The sequence below is a fragment of the Gopherus evgoodei genome, chromosome 2 (genome assembly GCF_007399415.2).
Source record: "Gopherus evgoodei ecotype Sinaloan lineage chromosome 2, rGopEvg1_v1.p, whole genome shotgun sequence".
NCBI lineage: Eukaryota > Metazoa > Chordata > Testudines > Testudinidae > Gopherus > Gopherus evgoodei.
Window position 1 is genome coordinate 207943923 of NC_044323.1, and position 20537 is coordinate 207964459.

Consider the following 20537-nt stretch of genomic DNA (forward strand, 5'->3'; position numbering starts at 1 on the left):
CTATTCCTTCTAAGTGCTCCCTGGGTGGATAATGACCCAAAAGGACAGGGAGGGGCAGGAATGACGTGGCACACAGCCCTGATTCTGTCTTAAACTAGCTCTCTCATCAAACCTGTGGGCCCAACAGGGCTGCCCAGAGGGAGGAGAAAATGGGGCAATTTGCCCCAGGCCCCCACGAGAATATAATTTTCTATAGTTTTGCAACTTTTTTTTATGGAAGGGGCCCCCAAAATTGCTTTGCCCCAGGCTCCCTGAATCCTCTGGGCAGCCCTGGGGCCCAATATGCCAGGAGTAGCATATAACACCCACTGAATGCTTCCCATGTAAGCTCTGGAAAGTATTATATTGCTCCTCACCCCCAAAACAAAGCTGTCCCTCAATGGTATGCCTGAATCCTAAATGATTCAGAATAAGAAGTCTGTGTATTATCAATAATAATAATGCACTCTGAAAACTTTCCTTTTTTTTTTGGAGGGTTGGAAAAGGATGCTTTCTACAAACATATTAAGAAGCATCTTTACTTAGTAGAATTTGTATTTAATAGCCAAATGTGCTAGTTTATAGGTTTTATGAAATTCAGATGTGAACAAATTGTAGGCCTGTACCTTAGGCCTAGATCTAAAGGGATATAGTCAAGATAACAATTAGTCATCATATTCAATGACACCTTCCCTAGGCATCCCTTCCAACTTGCAAAATCCTGCCTTATGGGACCACTTTAAATATCCTCAACAGTATCCAAGATCATAAATGCAAGGGAAGTAAGTTCTTTTGGCCCCTTGGTGTTTGCATAAGGCAGGCTTCACTGTAAATGAAAACCCGCACATAACATTAGATTATCAAAGTGTCTTACAAGCATTAGTTTATTAGGTCTCTATATGTGAAGAAGATACATTTCATTTGGAACTAGAATAAACTCAGGCACACAGCTAAGTGACTTGCTCAAGGTCACATAGTGAATATGTGGTGGAGCCAGGAACAGAATCTAGGAGCCCCCACTCCCAGTATTCTGCTGTAATCACTATATAACACTCCCTTCCTGTGTTTATATATTATCGTCTCATTTACGCAGGGTATTGTACAAATGGTAAGGAGGCGAAGGAGCCTTCCCCAACACCATGCCCTTGTGCATAGCCAAGTCCCAATCTGATCTCTAAGTAGGTAGTAAAATCCATTTATTCATGTCTGAATATTGGTGACATCATAGCAGAATTTTCGGAAGCCTTCTCTGTTAACTGCTATCTTCGAACACTCAGCAGCTGTCCTCCCAATGATCTGCACACACTATCTATCCATCTCCTATCAGTTACCCACCTGTTATATTGGCCCAACAAGGTTATAACTTTCTTGAGGTTATTTCTATCCCAACGCCTGATGTGACTAAAGAACATAGGATTGCACCTGTTGATTTTTGACAGCAGGGTCTGCTTCTTTCCGATAATATTTCTAACCTAAGCATTCATCTTCTTTTCTGTCCAGGAGATAAGTAAGAATCTTTGTCAGCACTACATCTCAAAGGCTTCAATTTTCTTTGTGTCAGCAGCGTAAATTTCCTATGATTCACATCCATAAATTGCTATGGAAAAAATTAAGCTTTTCACCAATCATATTTTGAGATGGCACAATTTTTCCAAACTTTCATAAAGGATGCCATGGCTGAGCGAACCATTCTTAGTCATCTGATTTCTCTGGAACTGCCTCCTTAGTTGGATATATATGATCCCAGATAACTGAATTCATCTACTTGACTGTTAATCAGAATGTCCACTTGCATCTTATTTTTGTTAATCATATCAACATGCATGTATTTTGTTTTTGCTTCATTCAGGGATAGTCCATATTTTTCACTAAATGTTTTAACAGACTCCAACATTCATTGTATTACATTGGTGGCTGTAAGCAAAGAGCATTGTGTCATCAGCATATCTGAGGTCAGTTAAGAGGTGTGCACCAGTGGAAATCCCAGCTCCATTTGTTTTGTCAAAACCTTCCAGGGTTTGTCTCATAATAAATTCTGTATACATACTGAAAAGACTTAGGGATAGAATACACTTTTGCCTCACACCCTGCCCACTGGAAAAATCACTTGCTGTCATCTGCGACTGTTTGCACCATAGTCTGTTGTGGACAGTAGAGACTTATACTGAGTTTAATGAGATGCTTTACAATCCTCAGGTCTGCTAGTATTCTCCAAAGAGAGTCATGTTGGATGGTGTTGAATGCTTTTAAGTAGTCATTGAAACACAGGATCAAAGAGTGATTATACTATCTGCATTTTTCAATGATATGATGGATGCTCATGATTTGATCATGTGTACCTCATCCCTTTCTGAGACCAGCTTGTTTTGGTGGTAGTCCTGCTTATATCATTTGCTTAATCTGATCCTGGATTATGCAGAGTAGAACTGTGCTTGCATGAGCTATCAGGGTGAGAATAAGATTGTTACTATGCTCTGATGTCTTCTTTCTTTGGTTAGGGCAGAAAGATTCCTTTGTCCAATCATCCAGCCAATTTCTAGTCATCCAGACATCATTACCAGTTATCCACATGAGAACAATATTACAGTCACCAATCGCTTTTAATAATTCTGCTCGTATGTTACCTACCCCTAATGTTTCCCCAGACTTCATTTTCATAATAGCACGCACCACTTCGTCTTGCAGCTGTCATAGTATAATTCCCAAATCTGGACCTTAGCGTCCAGGATATGGGTACTAGCATAAAGTCCTCTAAGCTTAATTACCAGCTTAGATTCTGTAGCGCTGCCACCAATCAGGAATTTTTAGGGCCTGATACCCTCTGGTCCCCCCAAAACCTTCCCAGGGCACCCCAAGACCCAGATTCCTTGAGTCTCACAACAAAGGGAAATAAACCATTCCCTCCCACCTCTTTACCTCCTCCCAGATCTTTCCTGCCTGGGTACACTAGGAGATACCATGAATCAATTCCTTGAAACACAACACAGAGAGATCAAGTTTCTCTCTCCGCCTCACCCACAGGCAATACAGATTCAAGCTGCGTGAATCTAACACAAAGAGGAAATTTACCTTTCCCTCCTCCCCCCCAATTCCCTGGTATATACAGACTCAATTCCCTAGAGCCTCAACTGGGAAAAAAAAATCAAACAGGTCTTAAAAGCAAAACTTTTAATAAAAAAGAAAGAAAAAAGTAAAAGGTTTATCTCTGCACTTTAGATGGTAAAAAGTTACAGGGTCTTTCAACTTATAAACAATAGAAAGAAACTTTCTCCAGCAGAAACACAATTTAAGCTACTTCCAGCAAGTACACATATGCAAATAGAAAAAAATAAATTAAAAGACTATGACCGCCTTTTCTTATTTACAATTCTGAATAGATAAGCGACTGTAGCAGGGAGATTGGCAGAAACCTGGTTACACCTCTAGCCCCATCCAGGACCCAGAGAGAACAAAGCCAAACCCAAAACCCACAAACAAAGGCTTCCCTCCACGAGTTTTGAAAGTATCTTGTCTCCTGAATGGTCCTCTGGTCAGGTGTTTGCAGGTCACTGTTTGTTAACCCTTTATAGGTGAAAGAGACATTAACCCTTAGCTATCTGTTTATGACAGCAGCATTGATAGCTCCAGCTCTGTACTCCTCTTTCTGTTGTTGTCCTGTATTTTAAGTAGCTCTGATGAGATAGACACAGTAATTTCTCCACTACTGTTTGATATTCACCTTCAGCGAGGACTCTGTCACTATAATCTTTTATTATGCTGATTGCAGGGAAAACTTTTTGTGAAGAAGTAGGGCTGTCAATTAATCGCTGTTAACTCATGCGATTAACTAAAAAAGTTAATTGCAATTAATTGCACTTTTAATTGCACTGTTGAACAGCAGAATACTAATTGAAATTTATTACATATTTTTGGATGTCTTTATACATTTTCAAATATATTGATTTCAATTACAACACAGAATACGAAGTGTACAGTGCTCACTTTATATTATTTTTCATTACAAATATTTGCACTGTAAAAATGATAAGCAAAATAAATAGTATTTTTCAATTCACCTCATACAAGTAAGGTAGTACAATCTCTTTATGATGAAAGTGCAACTTACAAATGTAGATTTTTTTTGGTTAAATATCTGCACTCAAAAACAAAACAATGTAAAACTTCAGTGCCAACAAGTCTAGCCAATCACTACAACAAACAAGTTTGTTTACATTGTTGGGAGCTAAGACTGCACACTTCTTATTTACAGTGTCACCTGAAAGTGAGAACAGGCGTTCACATGGTGCTTTTGTAGTCTGCATTGCAAGTTATTTATGTGCCAGATATGCTAAACATTCATATGCCCCATCATGCTTCGGCCACCATTCCAGAGGACATGCTTCCATGCTGATGGGGCTTATTGAAAAAATAATGTGTTAATTAAATTTGTGACTGAACTCCTTGGGGGGAGAATGGTATGTCCCCTGCTCTGTGTTTCACCTGCATTCTGCCATATATTTCATGTTACAGCAGTCTCGGATGATGACCCCAGCGCATGTTGTTCATTTTAAGAACACTTTCACTGCAGATTTGACAAAACACAAAGAAGGTACCAATGTGAGATTTCTAAAGATAGCTACAGCACTCGACTCCAGGTTTAAGAATTTGAAGTGCCTTCTAAAATCGGAGAGGGACGAGGTGTGGAGCATGCTTTCAGAAGTCTTACAAAAGCAACACTTCCATGCGGAAACTACAGAATCCAAACCACCAAAAAGAGAAAATCAGCCTTCTGCTGGTGGTATCTGACCCAGATTATGAAAATTAGCACGTGTTGGTCTGTACTGCTTTGGATCAGTATTGAGCAGAAACTGTCATCAACATGGACGCATGTCCTCTGGAATGGTGGTTGAAGCATGAAGGGACATATGAATCTTTAGCGCATCTGGCACATAAATATCTTGCGATGCCAGCTACAAAAGTGCCATGCAAATGCCTATACTCACTTTCAGGTGACATTGTAAATGAGAAGTGGGCAGCACTATCTCCTGCAATTGTAAACAAACTTGTTTGTCTGAACAAGAAGTAAGGAGTTGTAGGCTCTGAAGTTTTACATTTTTTATTGTTGAATGCAGTTTTTTTTTTATATAATTTAACAATTGTAAGTTCAACTTTCAAGCTAAAGAGATTGCACTACAGTACTTGTATTAGGTGAACTGAAAAATACTATTTTTTTTTACAGGACAAATATTTGTAATAAAAAATAAATATAAAGTGAGCACTGAACACTTTGTATTCTGTGTTGTAATTGAAATAAATATATTTGAAAATGTAGAAAACATCCAAAAAGATTTAAATAAATGGTATTCTATTATTAACAGTGCAATTAATTGCAGTTAATTTTTTTAATCACGATTACATTTTTTTACTTGCTTGAAAGCCCTCCTAAGAAGTCTGACTACTGTGAACATACCTTTTTGTATAATTACTGTCCTTGTAATCCTTAAGTTTTGGACTTAATGTATTGCCTTTATGTATTCCTCTACATGTGAGAGCTCATAAAGGCTAGTGCCCGTAATGGCACTGGGTTCACTAGAGTAGCTGATTGAAGGTACATGGTCATGGTGCCCATGCACTTCAGTGCAGTTGGCTCCACATGAGATAAAAGCTCATACTGAACCTTTCCGAAAGGCAGTGCATCAGCCACTCATTGCTTCCCAGAGCTCTGGGAGCCATCAAATCTGAAGTAAGCACAAAACCTATGGAAGCATGACCACTCATTGGATGGTGAGTCTCTGCACTACCTATAGCTGGTCACTCTGCTTTACAGACTCAGCATAGCAATGTGTGTGCATTTGTATAAGAACATAACATAAGAACATAAGAACAGCCGTACCGAGTCAGACCAAAGGTTCATCTAGCCCAGTATCTGTCTACCGACAGTGGTCAATGCCAGGTGCCCCAGAGGGAGTGAACCTAACAGGCAATGATCAAGTGATCTCTCCTGCCACCCTTCTCCATCCTCTGACAAACAGAGGCTAGGGACACCATTCCTTACCCATCCTGGCTAATAGCCATTTATGGACTTCACCACCATGAATTTATCCAGTTCTCATTTAAATGCTGTTATAGTCCTAGCCTTCACAACCTCCTCAGGTAAGGAGTTCCACAAGTTGACTGTGTGCTGCGTGAAGAAGAACTTCCTTTTATTTGTTTTAAACTTGCTGCCTATGCAATTGTAAACATGAATAAGATTAGAAAAGCCTGGGCTAACATGCAGACTGATCCAGAATCAATTCACACCATATAATCTGGGATGGAAAGGCCTTTGCCAGCAGCTCACAGTTAGTCAGACTCATTATTTACAACATATACGTGATACAGCTACAACTGCAACAAATCTAGCGAGTCTAGAGAACAGACGAGGTTTAAATAATTCAACAAGCAAAGAAGGAGACTAAGTAAAACCCACATGAGCCTGTGCACTGGAGGTTGTTAAAATTTTGTTTTGCCTCTAGAACCACCAACTAGTTTGCACAAGAAAGGAGAAACACGGAAATATTAAACACACAAAATGGTGCTGAAATAACAGTTAGGGGCAAATTTTCCATCATGCTCAATACAGCCTCTAATTTTGTCCAGGCAAATATGGTAATTGTGCACTTAATTACTGTATTTGCATGCAGAAATACTTGTTTGCAAGTGCAAGATTACCTAGGTACCTATTTATCATACTTGAGATATTTCTAATGTAGCTATCCCCCTAGCACTGAAACACTGTTATTACTGTCCTTAGATAGTAACTGAGAAAAGAATTTGGCCCTAAGAAACACTGAAAAAATGGGTATTTCACCCCTAATTCAACCCTTTATGACTCTAAGGTTTGATATAGTTTTACAGTCTGGTCCTTTGTACTTCTCAACAGCTGACCCTCACTATAAGGATGGTGTGTAGGGAGGCAATAGTACTATTTTCCATGAGTCTGACTTTTAAGTGTGACAGACTTGGTTTGTGATGACCTGCTCACATATGGTAGGGAGTCCCTATGACAGCTTTAAAAATGTAATTTTGTTTACAAAAATCCATTTAGAGCATCCCTCGATCCTTAACTTCAAATCTCAATGCTCTATAATCATTCACTTTTCACCTTTACTTTTAATTCTGGTTATTGCAATTGCAACTTTCATGTAATATATTTCAAAGTAAGGGGCTAAGCCTTAGAATTCACAATATATTAACTACTACTCATATTGCATGATTCATATCAAATACCCTGCATTACATTAGCGAGCATTATGGTCAGCAACGTTTGCAGGATCGGCCTGAAAGAATGCAATATAATCAAAAAGGAATTTTTAAAGACGTCTAAAAAAATTCTTTGGTGGGGACTTCTTGTTAAATATTTCCACAGAGAAGGAGACAACACTGACTGTTGCAATAAAAATCCTGGGACAGACTCTCAGATAATTGTAGAGTGTCAGAGAACCATTGACTTTAATTGATCTCATATGTAAAAACCAAAAATGCCCTTATTCATGGTATTAATGGTATTAATTACACATGGAAGAAGTTTAAAAACAAATGTACTTCTCACTATTTCTCTCTGCTATCCAATAGCTTGGAGTTTGCCATAGAACAATTTTTAACCCATAGTCTATCTTTTTCATGGCGTGTTGTAATTTATGGTATATTGGGTCACTGTGATGTAATGAAAACTTAGTTGGAAAGTTTTTTTACCCAAATAAACATATGAGCATAGTACTATTTTATGTTACACAAGTACACTTGTAGGGATTATAGAGTACTTTGGAAAGAGTCACAAATCAGCCGAGTAGAAATACAGTGCTTGTGCTGGTAATACTACTTAATAAAAACAATGTAGCTGTGATGTCTAGAAGAATTACTTCATTGCAATCTGCTTCTGTTGTTGCCTAAAGAAAAACAATCATCTAACATGGCAGCTGCAGAAGAACGGATGATTAGTTCTTTATCTCTCTGTATTTCTAGGTACTTAATCTGGACCTTATCCTCAAAGTATCTAACTCATTTTACGTGCTAAAAAGTCAAGATACAAAACATAAAACAGCTCAGCCATATAAAGATATAGGTTGAAATCCTCACCTTATTGAAGCCAATGGGAGTTTTGCTATTGACTTCAGTGGGGTCAGGATTTCATCCACAGTCTATATATAAACAGCCACGTTAGAATTGAGATAAACAGGAGACAACTGGGCTAACTTGTTTATGCTCCTAAATGTCAGATTTTTAGGTTTTATTAAATGTAATTTAATTTAGAATGAAATAAAGTAAGTAACAACTAACCTCATCTACCACTCAAGCCATCATTAACTGGTATTTTTTGTAGGTATCAAGGCAGAGATGGGTCTTGAGGAGATATTTAAAGGAGAAGGGGTTGGCAGACTCACATACAAGTGCAGGGAGGGTGTTTCATTTGTAACATAGGCACAGCGATATTTGTGCAAGAAGTCATCAAATGAGTGGTTGGGGCTTGTATTACTGACAGAGTGATGGTGGGTGGAGTGATACAATAGGAGACAAGGCCAGGGAGGAGCAGAATTGAAGATGATGACTGAACTTGATGCAAACAGGAGAGCCAAGAAAAATGGAGTATAAGGTTGTAGAGTTCCAACAAATTACACTCCCTGGTTCCTATGCAAAATGTCATGAGAATCAGACTTCCCTTATTGTGCGTTTCCGTTTTCAACAGAGGTGTGAAGAAAAAGATGGAAAACAAGCATTTCTTACATTTTGGCTACCCATTTCTCATAAACGGGGAACCTATCAAAATAAATGATCATCTGTGGTGTTAAAGTGATTACTCAGCCTGTGCAAAACTACCATAAGAAATGTTTCTGCATGTGGGATTGTCAAGGCAACACCATAAATTCCAAATGTTATTTTTCTAACTTGGGCTTGACTCATTCGTACTGATATTCTCAGTATAAAAAGGGCTTGATTTAAAGAGCCAACAGATTCAGCAATGGCTCCAAACCACTTGGATTCCAATGTGGGCTGGAGCTACTTGGCCATATTACCCTTCTTTATAACAGCCATAAAAAGGACAAAATCACAGTAAGCAAAATATATTAAATGGGAACATAGGAAACCATATACCAAAGGATGATCCAGATCCTTCCAGTTTCTCTCAGCTATGTTAATAGTGGTCACATCCCACAACCATGTGGCTAGATATTTTTCTACTTATTTTCTTTAAAGGTCGACCAAAAACATTTCATGCTGAACGGCTCTGAAGGCTGCAGAATGCAGCATGCCAGTTACTTCAAAGCAAGCTATTCACCCTGCCTCCAGATTCTTTGAAGATTCTGTAGCTGGAGGGAATGCTAATCTTTATAAAAAACGATCACTTTAAGGGTCTGATCTTGCAATCCTTTACTCATGCGCGCAGTCCTAACTCACAGATGTAACCTATGTAGTCAACAGAAGTATTCTCATGAGGAAGTATTATATCTTTATGGTGCAATTCTGCTTCTACTGAAGTTTTTTTTTTAATCATTGATTTCAGTGGACATAGGCTCTAGCTTTTAGAGATCTGTGAGGGTAGTGGGCTTTTGTTCCGAGAGATGTATTCAAGATTCTAATACTTGATTAAGATCCAAACATATTATTTTAGCGTGCAAACATTTTTAAATAGTACAAAATACCAATCTGGATTATTTCGGGAAATGGAATCCTCCTATGGTACAGAAACCCTCTAGCAAATTCTACCCCAGCCACCCCAGGCATCAATATCCTGGGTGAGCTCTGGCTGCTATGACAGCCTGTAGAAAGCTTGAGATTGTTCATAGCAGTACTGGGAGACTAGCTTGGCATGGACCAATTCTAATATGGAGTATTCCCTCTTTGACGATGCTGAATGTTCCTCCACTACAACTGAAAATTGGACAATAAACATCAAAGATTCTGTTTTGGTGCTTGCTGGATTAGGGCAGCAATATCACTGATACAGTAATAATTAAAATATCATCCCAGCCATAGTCAGGAGTACTTCACATCTTTAAAGCGCTGTACAGACTCTAGCTAGTTAATCATCACTATACATTGAGAGTTGGGCAAATGAGCATTATTATCCCCATATTATAAATACAGAGGAGTAAAGAGACTTGTCCAAGGTTACACAGCAATTCTGTCACAGAATAGGATTAACATACAAGAATTCCTGGCTCCCAGTCCCATGCTTAGTCCACTAGAGCATGGAATCACTAGTTGGATTTAAAAGTGCTGCAGACCATGGACTAGAGCTCTTTCTGCTTTTAGAGTGTTGCCTGGTTGGATCTTCTAACTGAGCTTTGTCAACCCACCACATATTCTTGTCTGGATGTTCTATAAAAATTAATATCACTATGCAAACATGTCCAAATGCTCAAATGTAAACTGCCTGGTAAAACTAAGCAGCTGTTGCTCTCCCTATCGTCACAAATCCATGTTTCTCTTTCCATTCTTGTCCAGATAAGTGCCATGATGCATGCTAGGAGTGAACATTCTCAGGGTGATCATCCATCTTTTAATGATCATATCAGCTCGGTGACTATGCAGGCGCTCTATGAATGTTACAAATCTGTAACACTACCCTCCCACAAGGACCCTGTATTGCTTTTCCATGCCATTGTTATAATACACCTTGGCTGAACTGTTATAACATTCCCCCTTTGGAGAATTTCCAGGCAGGGGCTATATTTACGTCAGTTACAATGGATTCAAAATGCCTCTGCCAGGATTTTTAAAACAGACTAACATCATCTTCTGTTTTACTCATATTGAGGTCACTACACTGCCTTCCTGTAAACATATTATGTTGATTGTCAGTTTTGTTGTTTCAGACATTTAGGCATCAAAATCAACCGGAGTTAGGCACCTAAATAGCTTTGAAGATCTGGGCCTTACCTCTTTCATTTCAGCTACTATTGCTGCAATCTACAATTTGCTGTTGATGGGTTGCTGCCTGTTCCTGGAATCCCAGACAAGATTATAGACTATGGGTAAAAATTTCAAAAGTGCTTAAGTGACTTAGGAGTCTAAGTCCCATTTTCAAAAGTGACTTAGGCACTTGGAAGCCTCCGGCTCACTTGTGGTGTTCAGTGATCAGTGTGTAAGGTGCTTGTAAGAGATCTAATTTATTCTGTATCTAACTGGCTGTGCATAACAAGAGCTTCACAGTGCCTTGCTCAGACTCTGTGTCTGGGAAGCTCAGCTCTGAAAGGCACAGACCCCAATACAGCAGCACCGAGAGTCAATAAAACCTATGTGCCTGAGTCATTTTGAAAATGGGATGTAAGCTCCTAAAATCACTTGCCCACTTTGGAAACTTTTACCGTAAAGCTTTAAACTGCAGTGCGCATTCTATTTGAAATTCCTATCCAGTGGACATTAAGCTTGTCATTTTACGGGTATTTTCACATCTAAATTCCAGCCTTATCTTTTAAAACTTGCCTTTGATTAGCACAGCTGTTATTTATTCTTTTACTTAGCTGGGATTTCTGCAAGCACTCTCCAGAGTAAGCCTGTTTGTATTTTATTGTGCTGTTAATCTTTTTTTCTTAAGAACATGAACAATGTCCTAAGGGGAAGATTATTACATCTATATGAATACCTAACATAGATCAGAGCAAAATAACTGGGGGAAGGAATATTTTCATAATCTTCTGTGAACCTTATGAAGAAGTCTAGATAACATGTATGGAGAGACCTTTCATAAGGCATATCTCAGGGGACCATCTGGTTGCTTAATGGCAGTAGTCTTTAAAATAAAGATGGAGCAGAACTATATTTAATATATTCAATATAGTTGGGAATCATTTTGGGGGGTGGCATATGTCTCAAAACAGGAGGCTGCCTCATATCTATGTTCTCTTGCATAGATTTCCCTCTACAGAGTTTTCCAAGATAATTTACAAGTTTTTACATGGTTCTAAAATAAAAGCAGAGGCTTTGTAATACAGGATAATTAAAAAGTTTGAATAAAATATTGCATCACCTTATTCTTAATGTTGCTATGCCAATTTACAAAATCTAAGGATCTGGCCATTATGTTCCAACAACGTATCACTAGACACCCGAGAATTTCTATAAGTCTATGCCGCTCTCATGACGGTGCCAAAGGAATCCTACTTTTCTCCCTTATCAAGGCAGTTAGGCTAAACCATGCAAAATGTTGCTGAACCATAAATCACTTTGAAAACCTGAACTTCCTCCACTTAGCCCCAGAGCACAGCAACTCCTGTTACAAGGAAGTCTAACCTTAAATGTCCTTTTGGGATGTAAGGAGTGTTATACACTAACACAGGAGGCAATTGTTCTCTTTACTTGGCACTGGTGAGGCATGACTGGAGTAACGTGTCCAGTTTCGGGCACCACACTTTAAGAAAGATGTGAACAAATTGGAGCTAAATTGACAAGAGGTTTGGAACCATGACCTACGAGGAAAGGTTGCAAGAACTGGGGATGTGTAGTCTTAAGAAAAGAAGGATGAAGGGGGCTTGGTAACAGACTTCAAACATGTTGAAGGTTATTATAAAAAGGATAGTGATCATAAGTAGTAATAGGCTTAGTTTTAAGTGAGGAAAACTTAGTTAGATATTAGGAAAATAATTCTAACTATAAGAATAGTTAAGCAAGTAGAGGGATAGTTGGAGGTTTTTAGAACAGGTTTGACAAACATCTCTCAGGGACGATCTAAGTATATTTGATTCTGCCTCAGTGCAGGCGGATGCATTAGATGAAGATCAACATCTGTGATGGCTTCATAGACCATTGAAAGGAAGCCTAGAACATAACCAGAGGAAAAAAATGTCCTTTCTTTCTAAGAATTCATCACATTCACACATGTAATAGTCATGGAAGCACAGAGGGCAACCAGAACCCCCCATTAGTGACTGATCCTGGCACATGTTTCTGGCAGAGCGCCCTTGGAACATTTAATAACAATATTTCAACACCTCTTTTGATGGGGGGAATCTACTACTCATCTTAAAACATGCAATAATTTGACCGGTACTAAGGAAACCACTGCTCAGAGGCATCACAAAGTTCTATGCAGTGTCTAATCTCTCTCCCTTTTCTAAGCAATTTAATCAAGAAACTAGCTAGCAAAAGAAACTAGAAACTAGTTAGCTACCAACGTGGTCAGCTGCATGGATTTTTTGCAGTCAAATGTCAGGCCTGGGCATAGTACAGAGAGTATCTGCTGCTGTGACTTCCTGACCATAGACAACTGAAATACATTAATATTCATCCTGTTGGAGTTCTCTGCAGTATTGGGTACCATTGATGGCACTGGCCTCTAGTGGATTCCCAGTAACGTGCCAAATTTGGGGCTAGGTCCTGTGGCTATTTGATGGGTGGGCACAACCTTTTCCATAGACAGAATAAGAGGGAAAGAACTCCTCAAGGAGCTGCCCGTATAAAGTATCTACCATGAAGATTTATGTGGGAGGTGATGATCCAGGCTTGGGGGATTCTGGAGAAGGGATGGTTGTGTTAACCATTTTAGCATGTGCACATATACCTGTGGTCATTAGAACTGTTAAAAGAAACGTCTCCCATGGCTCCAAAGCTGTGTTCTTAAAGAGAAATGGTACCAGAGTTGTACGAGTTAGCCAGTTGATGTGACAGAAATCAAAAGGAATGTTGAAATAAAAGATATGGGGAGCATGGCAATGGGGAAAAATGGCTATATTTTTATATTTGTTGACTTAATTTTATAAATACATTTTTCAATTCCTCTTCTTTTAAAATATTTTATTGGTTCAAAAAAGGCATATGTCATCTGAGTTACATTTCACCAGAACGATGAGCTTTACAGTGACAAGGACATATGATAGTTTATAGGTCCCTTGATAATTTCACATTGTACTAATGAAACTTTTTTTTCAACACATTTTTCTGAATTTCACCTAGTTGTTATCAGATTTAAATTCCTTTGGGTAAAAAGAGTTCTTTAAAGAATAGTCTGCAATATTTGAAAATCCTGGCTTCCAAGTACTCAGAGCTGAACTACATTTTAGATAAGTTCAGATTCAATGAACATTTGGAAATTGTAGATCTGGATAATGCATCTGTGAACTGAAAATATGTTGCTTCTCATCTAGCTGTGTAACTTGTGATATTGTGGTCCATTCAAGATTCAGGGCCTAATTCTGCTCTCCCTGATGCTGGTGTAAATGAGGAATAACTCCACTAAAATAAACAGAGTGTGCAACTAGTGGAAACAAAATCAGAATCAGGTCACAACATTCAGAAATACCTCTATGTCATATATATACTATATATAACAAATTCAAGAAAGTGAATTTCTGTTACACAATCAGGGGAAATAGAAAAAAAATTAAATGTTGAGTAACTTTATGTGAAGCAAAAATTCTATTCCAAGAAGTAAATCAGGAGGCAGTTACTGAAACTTGTATTTTAGGAGTAAACTATGATTAAAGTGTGTCTTAAACAATACAAGTATCAGAGGGGTAGCTGTGTTAGTCTGGCTCTGTAACAAAGAGTCCTGTGGCACCTTATAGACCAACAGACATATTGGAGAATAAGCTTTCGTGGGTGACTGCGTCTGATGAAGTGGGTATTCACCCACAAAAGCTTATGCTCCAGAACGTCTGGTAGTCTATAAGGTGCCACAGGACTCTTCGTTGCTTTAAACGGTACAGTAATTGTAGAAACTACATGCAATATTAATAGGATCTTTAAAAGTTTCATGACATTAGATTGTCAAGTAATTTTGGTTTTCTTTACATTCAGTCAACACTTCTGGAAACACAAAACACACACGTATGCCTGTCTTGCAGTCACTTTCACTTACAATGTATCCAATTGTTTTTCTATAGTGGAACATTCTGTCCCCCCTTTCCTTTCCTGTGTAGCTGGAAAATTCCACTAGTTATATCTTTGACAGCTTTCTCCCCGTCTCGTCATTCCTTGTTTAAGGAAAACAAGAAAGGAGGGAACATTGAAAGGTAGAAAAATTATCGATTTAGTAAATTCTGTAAACCTTACCTTGGAGCCAAATAAAGTCTCACTGATGATATCCTTAAAGGAACAGAGCAAAATATATTTGAATCCAACTTTCTTCATGCCTCCAGTTGCAGTAAATCCTTTCCCAGACTACAGTCACAAACATGCATACTCTGAAAGCTATCTGAACACACTGTGATAGGATAAAGCTTTATGCCTCTAGTCATACAAGGACTAGCGAAACAAAGAGCAGTGGAGTTTCTGGCCCTTGTGAGAAACAGAGTCACACTACTCAGTAGCTATTTAAAGAGTTGATGCCTTCAGGATAAATGCTCAGAGTGTGTTTTCCTGTTTGTGTCAGAACTTAAATCTTTCATCCATTTCCTAAGAGGAGAAATAAAAGCACAATCTGTTGCTAGTAGCTCTGTGATTCCAGAGAGACACTGTAGTGTGAATGAAATAGAAAGGCAGGGCTAATTTATTTGTTTTCCACTGAAAGGATGTAAGGCATTTCCCATTAATGCTATTTTAAAACATCATAAATAAGTGACCACATTTAACGTAATAAGGAGTTCTATCTATATTGATATTGCAACCCCACCCAATCCAAAACTTCAGTACACAATGCCATCTAGGAAAGAAAAGGGAGCCAAAAGATGGATTACAGGAAAATCTAAAGTTTATGCGAAAGCCTTTCTGCTTCAGGAAAGTGTCCAAGAGAGCGGATCAGCTGAACACTTAGAACACGAGGAAGCTTTCAGAGAACATGCAACAAGTTTCACATTAAGAAAACAATAGAGCTGGGCTTGTATCACAACATTTGCATCCAGATCCAAAACTTCTGAAGTTTGTGCATGATTGGATCTGGGTTTTGGCTTGGGTCCACCTCTAGAAAATACACCATGGAAACAATTCCTCATTGCAGTCTGTTAACTCACTGAAAGGAGATCTAATAAATAGCTTTCAAACAAGGTAAGTATTCCAACTGTTCTAACATATTTAAGAAAAACAGCTTTACTAGTTTGTTTAATTATCTAAACAGGTCTGTCTAAGACACATTTCCTCTACCCTTTCCATCCCCACCTTATAGGAGGAAGAGCTGAAACTCCGGTTACAGCCTCATGTGACATCTCAGTTCAGGGCCTCCAGAGACCTTGTTAAAGTCATCCAACAAAATAAGGAAGGGAGAACCTGATATTTCTAATGTAAAAAACCAACCCAACACCAGCAGAAAAAAAAAAGGAAAGAAATAGGAGGAAACAATCTCTGTGATGGCCATTATACATCTGCAGGGGTGGCAAAGGGGGGGGAAACAAATGGGATTTTGTTTTGCAATTCACCTTTAAACTCAGATTGTTTTCTTTTAAATTTTTATACAGGAAATCAAAACTCTTTCTCAGTCTCATCTCACAAAATTTTGTCTTAATGTAGCCTTTTGATTTCATAAATCCTTTTGGATTTTAAAGATTACTGTCCATGGGATCAAAAATGCAGCTTGCTTGTCACTGTTTGCGACAGTTAAGTGGTGGGGAAAAAGGACTCTAAAGCTAGCAATGCTACTTCCTGTGCGGGGCCTGTTGTGTGGATAAATGATTAAATTAAATTAAATTAAAAGTACACTGTCAGGTCATTTTAAACAGTATTTGTTTGAAACATTAAAACATTCTTTAATAGTGTGCGTACAATAATCTAAGGTTTTATTAGTAACAAAGTAACGTTCAAAGTAACGTTCAAAGAATGTGACCTGTGCACTTTAACCTAATAGTGTCCCTTTAAAAATTTCCATGGCCACAATCCTGGCAGGAGCTCACACATGGGTGCTTAGAATCTCCAGGGCAGGAATTGTCTCTTATTATGTATTTGTACAATGCTCAGCACAATATGGGGCCATGACATCTTTTGGGGCCTTTAGGCACATATAATAAATAGAAATGATAAATAATAATGGACTACTATCCACTTGGAGCCCCACTGAAGCCAGTGGGTCTCTGCACATCACAGAGGTCTGCCTGACAACGTTCTTTGAAGAATCAAGGCCTTCATTGGTCAGTCGAGGAAAAGTTGTTTTAAGGAACTGTCATTTTTCACACCATGTGCACAAGAAGCTCTGAGCTGATTTCGTAGATTGTTCATACAGGGAAAAAAGGGTGTAATATTTCAGAAGCAGTAATGCTGAGCATTTAATAGCTTTCACTGACTAATATATCTGGTCTTGCAGTATGATTTTCCTCAGAATTAAAGAAAATGAGGCACATCATAGAAATTTAATTGATCCAAACCTTTAAAAAAACACCATCTATTTTATTGCTGCATACATATATGACCTGCTCCTGTGCTTAAAGTTAGGTATGTGCTTAGGTACATTGATGAATCTGGGCATTAAACAGTAATTAAGAGCTCCCACTTTAACAGGTAAATGTTACTGTGATATTGCTTAAAGTAGTGGTTTTCAAACTGCAGGTCATGACCCAGTACTGGGTCGCAGAACGTAAGGCACTGGGTCACGGCGGCTCTGGTCAGCACCGCCGACCAGGCTGTTAAAATCCCATTGGCAGTGCTGCTTGTCTAAGGCAGGTTAGTTCCTACCTGTTCTGACACCGCGCTGTGCCCTGGAAGCAGCCAGCAGCAGGTCTGGCTCCTACGCCGGGGAGTCCTGTCTCGAACACTAGCACTGCACTCCCATTTACCGGGAACAGGTCAATGGGAGCCGGAGGGGGCAGTGTCAGCAGGCGAGAGCCGTGCGGAGCCACATGCACACCTCCGCTGAGGAACGGGACCTGCTGCTGGCTGCTTCTGGGGTGCAGCACAGTCTGCGATGCCAGGACAGGCAGGAAGCCTGCCTTAGCACCCCTGCTCGACTGCTGACTGGGAGCTGCCTGAGGTAAGCCCGCATCCCAATCTCCTGCCTCAGCCCTGAGCCGTCCCCCAAATCCAGAGTCCCTTGCTGCACCACAAGCCCCTCATCCCTAGCCCCACCCCAGAGCCTGCACCCTTAGCCCAGAGCCCTCACCCCCTCCAGCCCTGAGCTCCCCCAAACCCAGAGCCCTCTCCTGCACCTCAAACCCCTCATCCCCTGACCCACCCCAGAGTCCCCTTCCACACCCTGAACCCTCATTCCCAGCCCCACAGCCCTCACCCCTGCACCCCAACCCTCTGCCATAGTCCTGAGTCCCTTCTATACCCCAACCCCCTCATCCCCAGCTCCATTGGGTTGCAGGCATCAATAATTTTCTTCAACTGGGCCGCCAGAAAAAAAGTTTGAAAACCACTGGAAAGGACTCTGCTAAGTTCTCATATATAGGTTCACATATTTCAAAGCTAGCAGGGACCATTGTGTTATATGCATAACACAGGTCATAGAACTTCTGCCAAAATAATTCCTAGAGCAGATCACATATGAAGAGTATGAAAACGAAGCTCCAGAAAGGATGTGGAAGAGTCTTAGTTTGACTAACTATTCTGCAAAAATGACGCTGACACAATCATAAACTCATGTGGCGGCTTGCACTGAAACATAATTACTGCTTCCTTTACAAAGGCTCAACATATTGATTTATTTAGGGTGACCAGATGTCCCCATTTTATAGGGACAGTCCCGACTTTTGGGTCTTTTTCTTATATAGGCTCCTACTACCGCCCACCCCCATCCCGATTTTTCGCACTTGCTGTCTAGTCACCCTAGATCTATTCCAGCTCACAATGGACAGAAATCAGAGAATCTTGCATAACAGAATTTTACATTAACTCTGATACATTAACCACACATGCTCCAGATCTGGCATGCTGTCATTAAAGTGAAATAACATTATCCTGAAACTCAAAGATAAGTGAAACATCTCAAGATAAGCCGTTAGAGGAAATAAAGAGGAAGCAATGATGGCAAAAATATTAATAGGTGACTTAGCCAACCCTCTGTCATTCCAGCTCCAATTAAGGGAGGTGAATTGGAGCTGGGTAGACCACCTGGCCCTGATTGGGCAAGCTTGAAGAGCTGCTGCCTCATCAGGCTGGGGCCGGATAAGAGCCCCAAAGGAAGGAAGGCGTGGGGGAGCTGCAATAGAGGAAAGGCAGCGAGGTGAAGCAGAGAGAGAGAGAGCTTGCCCCCGCTCTCCTGCCGGTGGACTGCAAGAAAGGGTGGAAAGGTGGTGGGAGCACAGCCTGTAAATAAAAGCACCAGGTGCGCCTACACCTAAAGGTCTCTGTGTGACGTTCTCAGCCCAACGGGGGCAGGAGCTGGGGGGCCCTGCGGGGATGCTGTTACAGTGACATATGTTAAAGTAACTATTGTGATAGAAAGAACATAGAAATACATCCGCTTGCTTCCTCAGCCCTTATATAGGCAAACCTCCCATGGATGCCATTGGGGTCCTGCAGAACTGAACCTCCATTACTACGATTCCAAAGATCTAACTCATCCAGGGGCTTTGCAGGGAGAGTTTTGCAAACATCTTAACAGGAATTTGTGATCAACAGGAGACTGCTAAACTTGAATTATAGTTCCAGCTCTGACTAGGAAAGCCTATCACTGTATTATTATACAGTGTATGAAATAGGGATTTTTAAAGTATTTAACCCACAAGCCAGTTTAACCATAAAAGCAGTCATGCAAGAGGAGAAGATTTACAGAGCATGACAAAAGAGAGGAAAGATTGTGGAATATGTAGTGCCAGCAGATGAAGACTAATGGAAAAGAAAATTCACATTTATTGTAGGAGTAATTTTTCTTTTGCAATGCTTCTCTGTTTTATAGAAGGGCTGCTGCCTGGTCACTTAGCTAAATTTCATAATCAAGCTGAAATGGCATTCTTTATCTGGAGTAAAAAATGTTGGCTCTGAAGGTCACCTTGACAAATTAATTTGCTTGTTTCTTCAAGAGTAAATGAACTGTGAGAGTACTGAGCTTGCTTTCACTGGGCATTGAAACAGGGATGGATGGATATTGAAACAATGTAAGGAGCTGTACCAACTAGGAGATATACACAGATTAGGCAAACAAAATATCCTTTAGGTCAGTCTAGCTCAGGGGTATGTAACCTATGGCACACGTGCTGAAGATGGCACGTAAGCTGATTTTTAGTGGCACTCATACTACCCAGGTCCTGGCCACCGGTCTGGGAGGGGCTCTGCATTTTAATTTACTTTTGAATAAAGCTTCTTAAACATTTTATAAACCTTGTTTACTTTACATACAACAATAGTTTAGTTATATATTATAGACATATAGAAAGAATTAAGAAAGAATTAAAGAAAGAAAGGTTAAAATATATTACTGGCACGCGAAACCTTAACTTAGAGTGAATAAATGAAGACTTGGCACATCACTTCTGAAAGGTTGCCAACCCCTGATCTAGAACTTTTAAAAATAAAATATGCATGCATCTCAATATTTAGATGAAAACATCCATGACCTCAGCAATTCAGAACTAATATTTCCCCACTTCACTATCTTCTGTCAATATTCCCTCATTAGATTTCTATAATGAGAGGTTATCTTTCTTCACTTTGCTTTAAGCCATGTCATGGAGAAACTGGCTATCCTAATGCATAGTATTTACAGTAAGATTCACAAAGCAAAGCCAAATGGGGAAAAT

At 39.6% G+C, this 20537-nt stretch overlaps 1 protein-coding gene across 2 annotated transcripts in view; it reads right to left on the reverse strand.

The window, feature by feature from the left end:
- The window catches only part of ARHGAP28 (Rho GTPase activating protein 28), a 98458-nt gene that overhangs the window by 48004 nt on the left and 29917 nt on the right, over positions 1-20537 (reverse strand). Inside the window, exon 1 of one of the 2 annotated variants that reach the window (XM_030552790.1) lies at positions 14989-15376. The exons of the other annotated variant lie outside the window; for it this stretch is intronic. The gene's annotated coding sequence lies outside the window, so the exon portion shown is untranslated. Of the gene's footprint in view, positions 1-14988; positions 15377-20537 lie in introns of those variants that run through there. 2 annotated transcript variants of the gene reach the window in all.